We start from the raw sequence: 15,292 nt of genomic DNA, 5'->3' as shown, positions 1-15,292 counted from the left end.
GTCCCTAGTTTACAAGACGAGTGCTCTACCATTAAGCTAAATAGGCCACTTGTACAAGAAAAAAAATTTAAGATAATACAAATTCATAGTGAATATTAAGTAAATTCTGAAAAATTTGTATCTTTTAAAAACAATAAAATTAGGCAAACGTCAGTAGGGCAGTTACCCTATAAATAGTATTCAATAATATTCATAAGTATCAACGTTCAAAAACGTATTGCTCCTGGTGAAATTCGAACTTATAACCCTGGCATAACAGTGTAGAAGAACCGTGCGCTAACTGATTGCGCCACTGGAGCTCTTACATTACAGGTTCAAACTTTTTGTAGTTGTTCGAGATGGTAGTTTCTATGTTGTAATTTAAAAAAAAAATTAAGATAAAATTTTTATAAAAGAATATAAAAAAATTTAAAAGTATAACATTTAAAAAAAAATACATTTAAAAAAATTATTTTTGGGCGATGGAAATGTCTGACCCCCACCCCAAAATTAGCTCAAAACCATCCAATGTCAATATATATATAACTAGCGGCTACGCCCCTAGAGGCCTCTAGGGGGCACTTGAGGAAGAGAGAGTCAAATTTAATAACCCAATTTCTTATTTTAAATTTTTAAAGAAAAGTAAAAAAAAAAATTTTTTTGAGGGGGAGAATTTTTTTTTTTTGGGGGGGGGTGCCTCCCCCCTCATTTTTAATTTTAGTTTAAAAAATTTAAAAATTTTTTTCTTTTTGGGGGGGGGATTTTTAATTTTTTGGGGGGTTTGGGGGTGTCCCACCCCCAAAAAAATAGTTATAAACCTTCCCAGGACCTATGAGAAGCTACCCTGTTAAGGAGAACCCGATCGGTTCAGCGGTTAGCGAGATCCTTCGGTACAGACACACAGATACACAGACACACAGACATCCTGTTACTTTAGTAAAAGGATTCCTGAGAAGGACAACATTGTCAGTTCAGTGGTTGCTGAGATCTTAAGCTTCAGACAGACAAAATTAAATGAAAATTAAGCCCCGCGGCTGAATTGACGGCTGAGGCTTGTACTAATTTAGCACCTGCGGCTGCGGCTTACAATATCTCAGCCGCACGGCTGTGTCAAAGCTGCAGCTGAATTTAAAAAATTAAGCTGCGGCTGAGGCTGCGGCTTACAAATATCAAGCCGCGCGGCTGCGGCTGCGGCATAATCATAACTTTGCAGCTGCAGCTGAGGCTTTCTTGAAGCCGCGCGGCTGAGTGCGGCTGCGGCTTCAAATTATTAACAGCCGCGCGGCTGAGTGTGGCTGAGGCTTACCCAACTATAAGCCGCGCGGCTGATTGCGGCTGAGGCTTAGAGGGGCGTTGGCTGAATGAGGCTTAGTGCGGCTGAGGCTTAATGTGGCTGAATTGGAGTTTTGTGGCTGAGGCTTACAGTGGCTGAATGCGGCTGGGGCTTACAGTGGCTTATGTTTTCTTTAAGCCGCGCGGCTGCGACTAAGGCTGAGGCTTATTGGGTGGCTGAGGAAGCCGCGCGGCTGATTTTGAGGCTTCTCGTAAGCCGCGCGGCTGATGGTGGCTGAGGCTGAGGCTGCGGCTGCGGCTTCCGAACCCTGAATATAGGGATAGTTACTTTAGAAAATAATTTTGAATTAAACTGGTGCCCAAAGCTTAAAAAGAAAACATACTCTTAATTTTGGGAACTTTTGTTTAATCATAGATTGGTTGGTTTAAACCAGAAGTGTCTAAACTTTCAACAAATAATCTCAATCAACATAGAGGGTAATTTTGTTCAAAAACATTGAGGGTGTACAATAGTTTATCGTCCATTTTCTTTTCCAGTAAGATTGTTATTGGTGCAGCTTCACTATAAATAATGTGTACATCTGTATGTCTATCCCATTTTTCTTAAAATAGTTTTTTTGTGTATGTTAATTTCCCAAATCTTTGTTAGAAAGACTTTTCTACAATTAGGGTCGGTCCGTCCGTCCGCAATATTTAGCTCTTTCGTTAAATTATACAAGACATGTTAGAATCGACATATCGATTTCAAACTTGGCATAATCATTTCTATAACAGTTACATTTTATAGGCGTAGCAACTATATAATCTATGTAGTCCATACGTCCATTTAAAACTTGCGGATATAGTCCCTCGGATTTTCGTCGTATTTTCACAGTAGTTTTTCTCCTGCACCTGCGGGGGGCTCTAACCCTGCGGGGCAATCACATAACCTAACTTAACCTAAAATATCCTATCAATAGCTACTGTGAAAATATGACGAAACGCCCATTAAGAGGCGTTTCCAAGAAATTGACTATGCCAAAACTTTCTATTAAAATCAATGAATTCTAGATGTTATCAAAAAACCTAATTATCCATTTATCCCTTAAAGTATATACATCTAATATGATGTAAAAAGGGTAAAATTTTTACATGTAAAAGCACTTACATATTTGGTCTTCGCTGTACGATAGTTTATGGAAGCGTAGCAAATATTTAAACAAGATCTTTATATGTTTACGTTTTCCATTATTTAATACTAGCGGCTACGCCCTACCATCTGGGGGCACGAACGGCCTAGAAAAATAGCCTTAAACCATCACAAGACTTAAATCCAAAATCAAAATAACATTAAACAATCACAGGACCTATGTGAATCTTACCAAAAGTAGTGAATCCAATAGGTTCAGTGGTTATTAAGGTATTAAGCTTAAGACAAAAAAAACCTTACTACATTTTAAAATACGATATTAACTTTTATAATTTGTAACTTTAACTAAATAATTTAATGTTAATTTCATTAAAAAAATTTTGTATATATTTTATTTCCTCTAAAAAGATAACTAGAATGTATTTAATACCTAAAAATATAGAGTTATGTACTTTTAATTAATTCATGTACTTTAGACTATAAACTAAGACGTTTTTCCTCAGGACATAAGGATACCTTTTTCTAACAATAAAAAATTTAAATTTGTGTGTTAGTGTATGTAAATAAGAAGCTTAAAATATTCAAGGAGGAAAATGTAATATGCATAGCGTGTTCTAAGAAGGTTAGATTCGATAATGCTCCATAAATTTATTTTTGTTGTTTACTTGATATATTTTTAAGTTAAAAATATTAATATATCAATTTATTCTTTATTTTGTCATTTCTCTAATTTCAATTTAATAAAAAAATAAGCAGAATTTGCAAATAAGAATTTGTTGTTTTTAATTAATTTATCGTCAATCCTATCAATTTATCTCAATTTTAAAGAATAGGTAAAAGGTTTTTTGTCTTAAGTAATATATCTCAGAAATATCTGGCCTGATCAAGATATATATATATATAAATTTTTTTTGGTTTTAGGCTATTTTCGTTCTAATTGTGAGCTAGAGGCTAGCGACGTTTAAAGTTTAACAAGGATGACAACATCCATAAAAGCGAAGCACTGAAACGGTAGGACAAACGGACATTAACACTTATAAAAGTATAAGAGTTGAAGCAAAATTGTAAGTAAATTGTTGAAAAACTGCTTGATACAGGATAATGTTTATGGACATACTTACATTTTTAGGACTTGATTATAGAGTTACTTCGCTTATAATATTGTTCTTTGTTGTCCAAGGAATCAATATACCAAAAATCAGATCAATCGGATAATTAGATCTCATAAAAATTTGTTGTTAAAAAAGTAGAAAAATCAACATGTTTAAAATGGACATACGGACATTATGGTAATGATTATAGAGTGGCTACGCTTTCTAAATCGTGAATAACTACTACAGGAATCATCATGCAAAGTTTGAAATCGATAGGACTATTCTAACATGCCTAAATTAACGAATATAAGCTATCTTTCTCGGACGGACGTACGGACGGACGTACGGACCTACCCTAATTATAAAAAGCTTCGCTTTTAAAAAGTATATGATAAGATTCTAAAACATTTTTCAGAATATTTTCTCTATCAAGTAGTCAAGAAACTTATCTTGGTTAAACGTAGAAAATTCTGTTGACACACTATTTATAATACAAAGTAAAACGATGTATGTCTGTCCGTCTGAAGCTTAAGATCACAGTAACTACTGAAACGATTAAGCTTTATTTATCACAAGGCAACAATGAAAAAAGTGGCCATGACTGTTCAACCAATTCGATCAATTTTATGTTTGAAAGCAAAAAAGGCACCCCTTCCCCTTCCCCCACTGTATTTTGATAAAATTAATATTTTCTCCATATGCTTTGGGCCCTAAACCTTTCAGGACTATAAAATATTCCTTCAATGGTCTATTCATGTGTGGCTATCCTGTACCTAATATAACCTAACCTAACCTGACCTAAAGTAACAAACAAACAAATAAAAGAGTGCGCCCCCTCCCCCTCCCCAGAAAAATTTAATTTATTTTGGAATTGGAGGGAGGTTCTTTGCTTGACTTGAAATCTCCTATTTTACAGCAATGCACTAATAGCAACATCAAAGTTTAATAGGATTGTTGGCTATAGCATCAGGTTTAAAGAAATACTGATAAGAAAGATAAAAATATTTCAACACAAGCCAGATAAGCTCTTAGATACCCTGGGTAAACCAGGCAATTTCCTTTATAGTTATATCTGTTTTAGTTCCCCCCCCCCCCTCCCCTCATCCTCAACCTCAACTTCAATAATATCTTAAACTTTTAAAAACTCATTCTTTTTTTCTTGAATATGCCAAAATTTGAATAATTTGTGTCATATAACTAAATACTTTGATTACATAATTTTTAAAAGAGTCTTAACATTTATTGTATTTTTTCTTGTTAATAAGTCTACTATGTTTTATGATATAATATGTTATTGATATAACTCTTATCAGTATGTTCTGAAAGATCTAGAAGCGGCGAGAATAATTGTTTTAAAATTTGATTTTTTATTTGTTATGGGTATGTTAAGGCCAGAAATTGAATATATCTACTTTTAAAGTATCTTATTACTATATATTTTTTGCAAATAAATATTTAACCTTATGATTTTTAAAGTATGTTTTTCCATAATGATAAGGTGGGTTTAAGTAAGATCTTTTTGATTTACAATGGAAATTATCTAAAAGCATCAAGATACAATTTCAACAAAATGTTTGAGCCTTTCCAAAATGTTGAAACAAGGTCTAACACGCAATTCTAAATTTCAATGGATATATTAATAAATATATGTATACCCTTTTTTACACAAAAAATTTCACTTTTTGGGCATGTAAAAAAAGTGGTTAGTGTATTCAAGTTTTGATGAAATCGAAAATCTTACTAAAAAGGAAAGATGAATTATTTCTGTTTTGAAAATTAATTTTTTGGGGGATGGGGGGGGGGAGTTTTTTTCTAGAGACAATTTCTCTGTAAAGTGTCGGTATTTGCTCCAATATAGTTTTAAACCTTTCCATGGCCTATAGAAGCTACACTAAAAAGGAGAACCATATCAATTACGCGGTTATCAACAATCTTTGGTAAACACAGACAGTCAGGCAACAATCATATTACTTTTATAACAGAGTTGTTAAAACGTAATAAATAAGGAGTATATAAAAATGTTTTAATTTCTGGCAGGCAACATAAAAGACACGCTACTATCCTCAATGCGTCGGGAAGTTGGGAATAGCTACGCTATCCTATAATATAAAGTAATAAGCTTTTTTGTTTGTAGCGAAGGAAATAGCGCTAACCACTGAACTGACATGGTTCTTCTTTAGAGGGAAGCTTAGTATAAGCCCTAAGATGGTTTTATGATATTTTATTCTTTTAAATAAGTCTGGGTATGGTTTTAAGCTATTTATCTGCTTTTCAAATATAGAGCCCCTAGATGCTAGGGGCGCAGCCGCTAGTTTAAATATAAAACATCTTTGAATTGTATTGTTAAAAGGTCAAATGCAGGTATTTATGTATTCAATATAATAAATAATCGATATATTATCACTTGGATGTTGCACCAGATTTTCATTTACTCTGATTAAGTTATTAACGCATCTGGCTAAAATAACGATGCCTCAAATCCACCCCTGTACTCTATTCCCTCTCCTTTACTGGATGAACGAACTGACCAATGAATGAGGCCCATATTAGCAAGCTAAATTGCCTATAACTTATCCCCTGTCAATATATCCACGAATATCTTATATCCATTAATATATTTATGGGAGCACAGGGATTGGAAAATGAACACTAATCAACCAAGTTTTTTTTCCATTTTAAAATGTGTAAAAGCTGCCTTTGGCCGTTGTTAAATATTAAAGGACTAACAATTATGAGGTCTTCAGCATCTGACAAAATACTGAAGGATGCTTTAAACATCATCAAATATTAATTGATTGAAGTTTTAGAATGATATTTTGCAAAAAAAAAAAGCAAAAGCTTTTGTGCTACAGAGTAAATTTTAGAGTTCCTACGCTCCATATTGTACAGATAACCTCCTTTTTCTTGCATTGAACCCCCATAAAAAAGCTTTAATAATATTTGGAATAAAATTGATGATTATATAATACACAATAGGCAGAATAATTTCATCAACACACGAGTGATCCACTGAACCACCCATCCCCCTTTTTCTCCCCTCCCCCAATGTTATTTTCATAAATACCCTTCATATTTTGTAAAGCTACATCATCAAGCCTCACCTTACCAAGATATTCACAAGGGTGTGTTTTTGTTCCACTTACAGGTGAAGTGAAAATGCCCAATATTCTTTTTAAACTAAGGTATGCTTATAAATCAACCTTCCTAAAAGTTATAGCAAATTCATCAAATTATTAGTTTTAATGATATAAAGCTTCGTTGAAACAAGAATACAGCGTTTTTTTCTATCCTTTGACTTAATTTTTAAATCTAATAAAAGTCCTCCTCCCCCTTCCTCATTCCCCTATGTGACTCTTTTGGGGCTTAAAAAAGAATTTGCAATGAGATGGCTAACATCTTCAATAGTTTGGTTGTTGAGGTATTGATAAATAGCCAAACATACAGATTTATATGTATAGTAAATCATGGATCTTAAGGGATAAGACAATGGTCAATAAATTTATATAGATTCCCAGTGATGATATATACAAAATCACTCCTTCTGTATATTAAATTCATTAGTTTATAAGCTTGAGCAATGATAGTTGTAACCAACTAATTAAGATATAATAGGTTTTAAACCAACAAATGATAGAACGCAAATATCAAACTTTAAGGAGAAAGACTAAACTACATAACTTTTGTGTCACTTTTGAGGAAGACGGTTCCTATTTGACTTCATATAAAGGGAAAATAAAAAGGGAAGGGGGAAGAAAATCTCTTCAAAAGAGATGGGAGAAAAGTGAATCGTCTTCCTCAAAAGTGACACAAAAGTTATGTAGTTTAGTCTTTCTCAACTTTAAGAACTAATGTAATTTACATTCCAATGTCACCTCCCTTCCTGATTGTAAATAGATCCTTTTCGATCAAAATAGAAAAAAAAATTTTATAATGAAACTTCCATCAAAATAACAAATCTTCGCAGAAAATCATACATGTATAAACTTCTGGTAGCTTCTTTATTGGTGTAACTACTTTAGAATTGTAAACTAGCGACTGTGCTCCTACCTTCTAGGAGCTCTGTATTTGAAGGCGCAAAGAAAGTAGGAAAATAGCCTAAAACCAAACTTAGAAAAAAATTAAATAACCTTAAACCAACCAGGGACTTATAAGTAATAAAGGTAAAACTTGATGCCACTAAAACTACATGTATATATGGAAAATTTAGATTAAAAATTCACAAATAAATGAGATCCTATTTTATAACTCGCTTAGTTCGTCTGCCTGTTATTTTATTACAGTGTATTTTGTATTTATTTTGGCTTATATCATCCTTGTTAAAAGAATATATTGTCATTAAAACACAAATAAAGCAGGTGGATAATGTTAAAGTGAATGATTTCAATAATCTAATTATGCTTGAAGATATCATTAAGAAATAAATACATTATTATCTACTTTACCAAAATTACACACTACTTTGCATTTTTCAAGGCTCGGCATCAGCCGCTTGTAAGTCTCAAATCAACATTTTACAATTTCAAAGCAGCTTAAAATCTAAACTTGACCCAAATATGGCAATCTCTCTTTAAAAAATGGTCTCTAGACATTCAAACGGGTTTAAATTTGAGGCTTAGTCGCGGCTGACGCCCGGCTGTTGAGCCCTGGTCTATTTTAGTAATTTGCTCACTAATGTTTGCTTTAAAAAAGAGACCATCTTTGAATTCAACTTTTAGTGGGGATGGAGGGTTAGATTGAATTCTTGAAGATCCTTTGCATTTAACATTGTGCCAAAACGTTTTAGGAATCAACAGTTTAAAATTTATATGGGAATTTTAATTTTTTTGTAAAAAAATTATAATCAAAAATTATGCAAAGTTTGAAATCGATAGGATAATTCTAACTTACCAACTTTCCGATGTAAACAAATGTAGACACTAGAATTATTAGAAAGATAAAACTATATTTTTTTACAAAGAATAACTAAGATATAAATTAGAAGAGTTTTTTGTTAATTAATTCATAATCAAAGAAACCTACGAAGTCAAAATCTTGGAAGGTCCCTTTAATATGTTGTTAATACACCATTTAAAGTTTTTGAAAAGAAAGAAACTACATATTTATATTACTCAGGGAGGAGGGGGGACATTGAGCTTTTAATTAAACTAGTCCCCAAAGATTTATAATAACGTTTTCTTATTCGTTGGATACAACTTTGGAGACTTTAATTGAATTTTGATTATTTGGTTCATTAAGTTCAGTGTCCAAACGATTTTACGATTAATTGCAATTTTGTGTATCATCATTAGGGATGTGCATCAATTTATCTGCCATTGTCTTATCCCTTTAGATCCCTGATATTTAAACATATTTGTATTACTACATACATATTATTAGCAACAATTGTTTAGGCTAGAGTAATTGTAATCTGTGGTTTGCAGGGATAAAGAGATAGGACATTGGACAATGGTAGAAATATTATTCTCACCATAAATTTCAAATATAAAAAGTCATTAAATAATCTTTCTTAAGGTGAAAATAATGAAACAAGATAACAAAAATTGTAGTTTCTAAAAGACATATTCATACATAGACGTCCACGGGTTGGGGTAAAAGGGATGATAACCCCCCTCAAACTTTGAAAACTCTAATTTTAGCCCCTTAAAATTTTACCCCCCTCTCACATCAACCGAAACCCTCATTTACCCCACTCATAATAAAAAGCTTGGACGTTCTTGTGCTCATACTTACCATTAAACTATAAATAGATAGACTTACCATTAAACTATAAATAGATAGATTGTTCTATAATAAAAAGATAGATAGATAATTTGAATGAATAATGATATATAATTACTAGGATGTTGCATCAGATATTATGTACTATACTAAAGTGATACTTGCAGCTGGCTAAAGTAAGATAACCCCACACCCTCCCCTCCCACTTGATGAACGAACTATACAATATATGAGAACCATTTACCAACCTAAATTGACGACTATTTTTCCACTGTCATAATATCCACGTATATTCTATATCCATTTATTGAAACTAGAAATAGATAGATCGTTCCCTAATAAAAAGATAGATGAATAATTTGTTAGTGTGGTTTTCCACAGCTATTTAAGATCATTCAACTTTCTTTCAAACATAAATATAATACTTGTGTAATGTATCTATTAGGTTAGTTTTTCATGGTTTTGAGAATTTCTACTTTAAATCAAAATTTTTACATGTTTGGGGGTTATTGCCGTATTTTGAAAATATGTCGGCTTCGCTCCTTGCCTCAAAAGATACAAGTTCATACAAAAATTAGGATTTTATTTCTTGTAAGTTGGTCAAAATATTAAAAGTTGATGAGCCATTTAAGTCTTTGAGAGGTTAATTCAAGAAACTATTTTTTATGTATTAGATGAAGATATAAATGATTATTACGTTGCTTTATTTACTAGATTATACCTCATAACCACAGTAACCTTTATGCAAGGTTGTTACTAAACAGGGCAATTAAAACTTTTACGGTTATCAATATCAGACAGTATAAAAAAAGAAAACTTTTCAAGATCTATCTTCAAAGGCAATATTTTGACTTTTCTTTTAGTTAATGATAAATGGTAAACCTTTACCTCCGTAAAAGTATCATATCATCAAATCATCAAAAACGCATATTGACCTTGCTTTTCATTAATCAGTCATTTTCATTTATTGGTGTTTTCACTTAAAACACATTTTCGTGCACTGAACCCCCTTTATATTAAAATAATTTAAAATAAGGTAGGGACGGGTTGTTTTACGTGTGTTTCTTAGGGTTAGAAGACCGCATGTAAAAGCGCCCTAAAACTTCCCCTTCCCCTATATCCACAATTTTTTGTGTGAAATGAAACACTAATGGCATGTGATTATATACGGAAATTGATGCACACTGATATATAAATAACCTTAGCCAAATTGAAATAAAGATAAACACAGAAAGATAATTAAAGATAGTGCTCCTGATAACGAATAGTTAACACAGCCAAAAAAAATTCAACAAGGATTATAGTTTCCATTAAAAACTACGCTTTACTAATACAAAGTTATTTTCTTCATTTTAGATAAATAATAAGGCGTTAATTAAAAGATACGGCTGATAAATGAGCCATCACATACTATAAAGAAGTAAGATTTTAGTATGAAAGTAAAAATCTCGAAAATTGTAGGTCAGAATGGTTTGTACTTCTTCATAATAATATTGGGTTGGTTTTAGGCTACTTTTCTGGATTTTCCCTCCTCCTTTAGAGGCTAGGGGCAAAGGAACTAGTTATATAAATGATAATAAACACATTTTTTTAAATATCAATATCATTTCAGCTATTCACTTAGGCCATATCGTCGAGCTTAAGGTTTAAAAGTGTTTAGATAGTTGTAATCTTGCCTTTAATCATAGGATAAATTAAAAAGCCATAGACACAAAAAACTTTCTGGTTATAGAAAAGCTTTGCTTTTAAGTTGAGGTTAAAATCAATTAGGATGATTTTTTTAATAGTTCTCACAAAAAGTAAAATCTTGAAATCCTGTTTTTTAGGCTTTTTTAGGGAAACTTAATTATCAACTTTAAGGTGAGTTTTCAAATCCGCAATACAATAATTCAATTACGATTGTTAGATTTACAACTGTGAGTTTTATTATTCTTGTGTTCAATTTAAATTATTGTAAAGTTTTTGTTATTCTTACATGCATAGTTGCTTTATTTTATTGATGTTTGATTAGTTAAATATGTTTAAATCATAAACGTCGCATAAAACAACTAATACTTTGTTTTGCTTTAGCTAAAATATAAGTGTTTGTTCTATTTGTCCTTAGATTGCCTAAAGGGAATATTCACAGAAAAAAAAACATTCGACTCTAACTGACATCAGATGAGTAAATCACATTACCTAAGTGAGGAGGAATTTTGAACTGTTACTTGTACCTAAAATATTACAAGTTTGTTGACAATCATATAAAATCTTTTTTTTTTGTTCAAAGTGAATAAGAGTGTCCAAAGTTTTCATCTAATGAATTTCACTTAAAGAAGGGGCAATATTGTTTATTATCATGAGGGATGTACATCAATTTATCGTTTGTTTTCTATTTTTTTGTAGCTGTATAATAGAAATACTAAAATTTATTTGGTCAACATGTCCCCTAATGTAAATCATCTCTTCAAATTTAAATAACAAACATTTTAATATGATAATTCATAACAGGTTCTTTTTGTGAAGACAATCTTATGAATCAGTGTAAATTTTATAACATTGGATTTGTCCTGTCTGTTTAGACTAACAAATATGTATAAAAAATATTCTAATATAATGTAGTCTAGAATGGTGTTAGAATGTCAGTTTATCGTTAATATGTCAGCCATGGACTCTTTTAAATAATGCCTAATAGTCGACATATATATATGTCAGCTATATCCAATTCCATGGCATTTTTTTGTATTTTAAGTGATAAGACATGGACAAAAAATTATATGCATCCTCAATGATGAAAAACAAAATGACCCTTCTATAAATTAAAAGATTCTCTGTTGAAAAGTTTGGACACTACTAGTTTGCAACCAATTAATAGACTTCAATAAAATAACTAAAAATTTGAACTAACGAATAATATAATATAGTTATAAAACTTTGAGTATCCATGTAATTTACAGTCTGATACCCTTCCCTTCCTAGATTATTGCTCTGTAATTTAGAAAAATAATTTTGGTTTTACAAAAAGGACAAGTTCCTAACCCCCTACTTGAGCCTATATGGTAAACATATGATTGAATACACTCAAAATTGAATTTTTGTAATTTCATCAATTTTTAATCAAATTGTTTGTCACTTAAGCTCTTATGCTTTACAGGTGTTCCAGCAAAAACGACAAAAAAGTATAATTTTATTTAAGATAAGAACGGATACATGCTAAAATAATAACAGCATTAAGCCACAAAATCAAGTATAAAAAGGACAATAAATTGGTATACAGTAAATAACAGTAAGATGATATAAAAGATTATCAAGAATTTTCACAAACTCAAAATTTGCTGCAATGACTGGACACTACAGTAAGGTTAAACCCAGTAGGTGTTCTTAGCAAGGTAAAATATTTCCCCAGGGAAATAGATATAGGGCAATAGGGAATAAATCATACTTAATCCCTTTCTTTAACTCATGAGTAACTAACCAACAAAGCTAGTTCTTAATGAGAAATTGTTAAGATAAAATTATTATATATTGTCTTATCTCTACGTCCCTGAATATTTCTATATAACATATGACAAGGATTTTACAGTTATCCTTTTGTAAAAGGGGTAGGATATCTGTTTGTCTGCCCCTTTTAATATTCGTCGATTTTTTACTAGGGGTTTAGAGGATTTCATCTTTCAGGGAAGCTTTGGTCTTTGTTTGTCAGGGAGGGGAGGGAAGTTAACCAAGAAAAAAACAACGAATACCTATAGAATTACGTGGATAATATGACAGGGAAATAATGTTGCCAATTTAGGTCGCTAGCATGGACATAATTTATTGGTTAATTCGTTCATCCAGTAGGAGGGGAGGGAATGGAGCTTAGTGGGTGGATGAAGGAATCGTTATTTTAGCCAGCTGCAAGTTTCACTTTATTAGAGTACATGATAATCTGGTGTAAGAACTAAGTAATAATAAATCCGTTGGTGGGATTTCCTTTTATTATTCGTCTTTATACTTACTAAGGATTTAGAGGTTTTTAAAACCTTTATGGAAGCTTTGTTTAAGTCTTTGTTGGAGGTACTTTACCAAATAAAAGTTAATAGCCTTTTCTGGATCTATAAGTAGCTTCACTGTATAAGAAATCGGTCAGGTGGTTAGCGAGATGATACCCTCAGGTATAAACAGATATATATAAATTCTGTTAATTATACTCATTTATTGGATTCTATTTCGCTGAAAGATGAATCCTTACATATAATGAATAATTGTTTTTAAGTTTATTGTACTTTTAACACACAGTGACACACATGGGTGTTAAAATATGTTTTTAATTCATTGAGTTTCTTTTGCTTTTACTACCTATGTACAATTTATTTAGATTTTCATTTTCACCAACGTTTCTAAATTATTCTGATTATATTTGTATAATTATTTAGTTAGTATTTCTTTCATTGGTAACAAGTTGTATAAATGGTAGTTTATTTTATATTTTTGAGATATCTAGCGGCAAAAAATGAAACTACATATAATACGTAATACAAGTACATATCCCTTTATAAAAGTATCAGGATCGGGGTGTTTGTGTGTACCGAAACATATCGCTAATCACTGAACCGATATGGTCCTGCTTTGCAGTGTAGATTCGCTTAGGTCTTGGGAAGGTTTATTACTATTTTGGAAATCCCTTCCCCCATTTTTTTTTCAAATTGTATGTGATCAATAATATAAAAGTAAAATGATCTATGTATGTCTGTCCTTTTGATATCTGTAACCACTCAACCGATATGGTTCTCCTTTACAGTGCAGTGTAGCCCCAAATATTTCCTGAGAAGATTTATAATTATATTGGAGATGGTAACACCACTTTTCAAAGATAAATCGCCACAAAGTTTTTTTTCTTTTAGCATAAACTAAAATTGAAAATGAGTGGATGTCGACTGTTACTTTAAAAGGCCTCTTGGGGCATATCCGCAAGTACAAAACAAAGTAATAGTGGTACCTTATTCACAGGTATGAGGCGTTGGCCAATAAACTGATGTACATCCCCAATTAAGTTACACAAAATTACCTTTTCTATAGATTACAATTATTGGTTGAAACCAATCAGATTTCTATAAAAGTTCCCAAAGTTGTGAGGCTAACAAATAAGAAAACTTTTATAAAACTTTGGGTACCAGACTCAGTAATAAACAGTCCACGTCCTCTTCCTCCCTGTGGTTTATTACACTTGAGTGTTATTTGATTAACATTAACCAATTATGAAATAGTACATTAAAATCCATATTATGATATATCAATTAGAATAAGTCTTACGTAGATTCTATACTAAAGAAAATAAGATAATGTCAAATAATAAGATGAATTAACAGGAAGGGGAGATAAAGAACATGAGAAAGATGGAAATAAATGATATAATACAGGTAGGAAGGGAGGGGACATTGGGGTGTTTAACTAGTCCCCAATGTTTTCTTATTTGTTGGCTCAACAAGTTTGTGGAACTTTTGATTTGATTGGTTCATTAAGTTGAGTGTCCAAACGTTTTAACCATTAATTGTAATCTACATAAGGGTAAATTTTGTGCACTATCATTGGAATGTGCATCAATTTGTCAGCCATTTTCTTATCCCATTAGATCCATGGATATTATGTATATTGTGACAAGTAGTAACTGCTATACAATAGATAGATAACTGATAGTCATACTTTAATTATCATGTTTATAATACATAGGAAAAGATACTCAAATTGCTAACAAAAATTAAAAGAAAATTAAATATTTTTATTTAATTTTGCAAAGGGTAAAAAACAAGTATGACAATATCCATAAAAGCTAAGCTAAAAAAAGCAGACTGACGTACATTGACAAAAAAAAACAGTGACTGCAAAAAAGTAAAAGTAAATACGTCTTTACATAGCTAAAATGCAGGACATTTAATTTTAGAGATGTATTGCTTATTTCATTAAGCCTATTTGTAGGAAAATTACCTACGGAAAATATTTGCTTCGTATAAAAAAAATGCTAATTACCAGAACTACTACTGCGCGCAACTTATTGACATTATTGTTCCATATATTATGTTCCATATATTATGAAAGCTACTTATTGTTATTAACTTTTGAA

This window comes from Acartia tonsa, chromosome 9, assembly GCF_053477335.1.
Source record: "Acartia tonsa isolate MP-2025a chromosome 9, ASM5347733v1, whole genome shotgun sequence".
Classification (NCBI taxonomy): Eukaryota; Metazoa; Arthropoda; class Copepoda; order Calanoida; family Acartiidae; genus Acartia; species Acartia tonsa.
Note: the sequence above shows the minus strand (reverse complement) of the source record.